We start from the raw sequence: 4,882 nt of genomic DNA, 5'->3' as shown, positions 1-4,882 counted from the left end.
AAAAAAAAAAGAGAAGAGGATAGAGAAAGATAGCAAGTGAACAATAGAGGGGATGTTAGTGAGAAACAGATATGGTTTATTATCTGTTGAAGATGACGTGTATAGTATTCTCAACTGGACTGGTCTGGGAAGTATTTCATGATGGGTGAAGTCTTTTAACAAGCAAAATGAGAAATAGTGATTGACTATTTTAAAAAATTATAATAATAATAATTATTGGGAAATGCATGGAAATGACTTTGAATGATAAAGCGGGGAGATCGATGCCTCTGTATTGACTGACATGCATGGCATTCCCTTTTGAAAAAGCAATGGAAGTCAATGTAAAGTTATATGTAATCCAATGTAATATAAAGAAGATTATGATAATAATAATAATAAAAAAAAAAGATGCCTCTTAAAAACACATCAGGCCTGAAAGTAGGTGAGTTCTATCACTGGTAATAGTCGTTTCTCCAAGAGCAGCGAAATGAAAGAATCTTCAGAAGCATCCACTTTAGATTGCCGTGGCAAATGGAAAAATGAAGCCCAAAGATATTCACTCCCCAATCCCCAGAGCCTGTGAATGGGTTAGTTCACATGGTATGGGGGTTCAGGTTGCAGATGGAACCAAGGTTGCTAGTCAGTAAATCGATTGTGATCTCGTGATCATAACATGGAGAGATTATCCCAGATCATCCAGCAGGCCCAATGGAATCGCGAAGGCAAAGGGGGGCAGAAGGCTCAGTGTCAGAGGAAGAGATGTGACCATAGAAGCATGCCAGAGAGGTGCTCCGAGCTGGTGTGAAGATGGAAGAAGAGGCATGAGTCACGAGGGCAGCTGCCCTGGGAACTGCAGACAGCAAGAAATGGACTCTCAGAGCCTCCACAGGAAGGCAGCCCCACTCACACTGGCTTTCCCAGCAAAACCTATGCAGGACTGTAGCAATACAAAATCATAAGATAAGAAATGTGTGTTGTTTAATACACCAAGTTTGTAATAATTTGTTACGGTAACAGTAAAAAATTAAATATAGCTTCATAGAACAGCAACTCCCTTTTTTTCTTTCATTTTTTTTTTCTTTTGAAAGAGATGTTTGCTATAGGGCATGTGCACTCACTAGAGACACAGAGAGACAGAAAGCAAGAAATCACCTCCCAGGGGGATGGCCACGCTGCAATCCGGTCTCCTCCATTCTCCTCTCAGGAGACTGGGCACGCACACATGCACACCTGGCATGAATGTCAAGCCAGGTCTGGTACTTGAACGACAGTTGACTGCATGGGAGTCTAGTGATGTAAACTTTATGCCATCTGCTGGTCCCCCTTTTTTTCCTATTAGGACAGAGTCTTGCCATGTTGCAATCCTCCTGCCTCAGTCTCCCAGCGGGGACTATGAACACTACCACGTGGGGTTCATGTTTACATAAGGTCTCACTGTGTTGCCCAGGCCAGCCCCAAGTCATAATGCTCCTGTCTCAATCTGGCATGCCGCTGGGATTACAGGCAGGCCCGCGCACTTGCCTTCAGGTGGACAGGAATCGAACCTGGGCTGCCTGCGGAGCAGTGTCTTAGCAGCATGCTCCCTGGCACCTGGGCTGAAATGGCAGCTCCTAAGTTTCACTTTCATTTGTTCTTCTATTTATGTGGTGTTAAATTAGCTTACATCATTAAATCAAACTGACAGAAACAAAATTTGGAACTAAACACAACTGACTCTGGTTCAATCAGAACCCTCTTGGTGGTAAAAGAAGTTCAAAGGCTTTCCTTTTTTATTTTTATTTTTTTTTAAGTGTTTGCTATAGGACATGTGTGCTCACCAGGGAGAAAGAGAGAAAGAGAGAGAGAGAATGAGGAATCACCCCCAGGGGGAAGACCACACCACAATCCCTTGTCCTCCATTCTCCTGTTTGGTTTTAGGCATGCAGACACATGTGTCCAGCATGTTTTTCAGCCTGAAAGATCTGGAACTTGAACTGCATAGTTGGTCATGTGGATCCAGTCACCTCAGCTACCATGGCACCCAGCTGGCCCAGGCTTTTTAAGAGTGGTTTTGCAGCAGCAGACGTTGGAGGCGTCATGGGCTCAATCCAGCAGACTTTATGGGGAGGTTAACAGCACCAGTTAACATCCAGCAACGAAGTGGAGACCACCTAAAGTGCTTCTACTGCAGTAACCTGTAGTAACCTTGCTGTTCCACATTATTGGCCACCATTACATGAATTATGATAGCACTTAAAATTTGAAAATTGGGTGGAATTCCAGACAAGATGATTATATTTTGTTGCCATAGGTATGGTTCAGTTGAAAAAGGTCAGTGAAGAACCAACCAGAAGACTCGTACCTGTGCACCTGCTCCGTGCTTGCTGCAACAGAGGCAGGAGTGCTGTGGGTCAGTGCTCCCACCTGTACAACAGAAGCAGCAACACCTTCTTCCTTGTCTGGGTCTGGCTGTCACAGAAGTCACTTCTCCACACCTAGAAATGCTCAATTTGTACCTAGTTTCTTTGTGTTCCTGAAGTTGTCATTCTGCCCAAGTTCACGAAAAAATGCATCTGTAAAGATATAGCACAGCATCTGGCATGTGGCAGGCGCTTGATAGAGCTTAGCTGATTAGCAGACAGCCCTCCCAGCATGCATAGGGGGATGCGAGGTAGAAGACCCAAACCTGCACGGGGCCCTTCAGGACAGAGACAGCTACAATGACAAAACACAGCCGGAGAATGCTTTAACATTTCTTTGAGTATATTATCTTTGATGGTTACAGACTGTGGATTAAAGGCTAGCTCCAATTTATACATTGTTAGCTTTTGCACACGCACACAAAAACAATTTCCAACTCCCATGACAACTAAGATTGGATACACATCGACGTGGAATCCCTGGATAAATCTTACATACATTATCATCGCCAAATCCTCAGGCTAAGGTTAAGGTTACAGTATTGGAGATTGCCCAGCGAATGTTTCCACTGATAGGAAGTAATTTCTAAAGGTATGAAATAGAACTTTCCTATGCACAGTACTAAACAGAAAATTGTATATTCTGAAACACACAGAAAGAATAACACTACATAAGTTTGATTTTTTTCTTAAGCTTCAATAGTCTTTTATGACTTGCCTAGCTTTCCAGAGAATGTTTTCTCTTTGTTATTCTCCCCCATGATAGATACTAACCAGAGGGCACCTGTGCACCTGGGAGATAGATCTTTTCTCTTATTATCAACTGCTATTAGTCACTGTACCAAAAACTTTAGACTTCATTTCATCCTCTAAATCACCCTGTGGCATAGGTACTATTATTTTATTTAACAGATGAGGAAATTCAGGCTCAAAAATATAAAGTAACTTTCCCCATAGTTGGCTTGCTAGCAAGTATCAGAATTCAGATTGAACCCGGGTGTTTGGACACTCCAGAAACTGCTATTACGGGTCAGTTTCCTGAGCAGGACCAGGTGGTGCTAGTGGAGCTGGTGGAGCTGGTGGAGCTGGTGGTGCTGGTGGAGCTGGTGGTGGTGCTGGTGGAGCTGGTGGAGCTGGTGGTGGTGCTGGTGGAGCTGGTGGAGCTGGTGGTGGTGGTGATGGTGCTGATGGAGCTGATGGAGCTGGTGTGCTGGTAGAGCTGGTGGAGCTGGGGGCGGTGGTGTGGGGGTGGTGGAGCTGGTGGTGCTGGTGGAGCTGGTGGAGCTGGTGGAGCTGGTGGTGCTGGTGGAGCTTGTGGTGCTGGTGGTGCTGATGGAGCTGGTGGAGCTGGTGGAGCTGGTGGAGCTGGTGGTTGCATTTCTCCCATTACTATCATTGCCTCTTTGCTTGTTGCCATTCTCTGAATGATTGCCTGGCTGTTGCTGCCATTGCTTGTTGGCTTGTTGTTATTGATCACTGAATGATCATTAGCAAAGCTAATTCACTGCAATAGCTGAAATCCCAGTCTTTGCTTAGAAGATTCATTGCATTATGGAATCATATTCTACACTTTACCCAGTGGAACCACCAGTTGTTGGATTGTAAACTGAGTCCCAGGCCAACCTGGACCTGGTTTCTGTCCTGCAGGCTTCTTCCCCCTCACCACCCATTTAATTTTTTAAAATCATTTATTTATTTTTACATTGTTCCACAAACATTTACTTTACATATCAAAAAAAATTGCTCATACTCCATAGTTTTGTTTGTTTGTTTGTTTTTATAGAGGTTTTTGCTATAGGGCACATGCACTCAAGAGAAAACCAGAGAGACAGAGAAAAAGAAAGCGAGAAATCACCTCTGGGGGGGGTTGCTCATGCTGGAATCCCTTCTCCTCCATTCTCCTCTCGGGATCTTGGGCACACACGCACACACACACGGCGTGAATTTAAGCCACCAGGTCCAGGACTTGAACCGTGCAGCCAACTACATGGGAGTTCAGTGACATAGCCATTACATAGCCAACTGCTGGTCCTAGTTCTTGACAGTTAATTAACAACTTTCAAAATTTCAAAAACCTAAATTTTACAGATAATATTTGAAATATTTGTAATAATTTTGTTTGTGACTCTATAACAGAGACAGTATGGTTTTAAGTATTTTTGAGAAAATATTTAGCTGCAACTACTCAAACTGTTGACAAACACCCAGCACACAATTCACACATAACCCTTCTCAAATCAGCCCTGTCTACCAACTACTCTGTGATATACCATCTGCTAACAATGTTGGTAAATTCTTTCATGACGGGGCCATGCAGGCAACACAAGCTGGTAAGGATGCTGCCTCCCATTCTTAGGCAAGGCCTGGACTGGGAAGAAACTGAGGCAAGGCCCAGTTTACGAGCTCTTCCTTGTGTCCTTGAACTGGCCGGTATTCAATTTCTCTGCCGTGAGTTTTACTGTTATTACGGTACCCTGCAAGGGTAAAACATCACCCCCAAC

The sequence above is a fragment of the Tupaia chinensis genome, unplaced genomic scaffold (genome assembly GCF_000334495.1).
Source record: "Tupaia chinensis unplaced genomic scaffold, TupChi_1.0 Scaffold149383_1, whole genome shotgun sequence".
In the NCBI taxonomy this organism is placed as follows: Eukaryota; Metazoa; Chordata; class Mammalia; order Scandentia; family Tupaiidae; genus Tupaia; species Tupaia belangeri.
Note: the sequence above shows the minus strand (reverse complement) of the source record.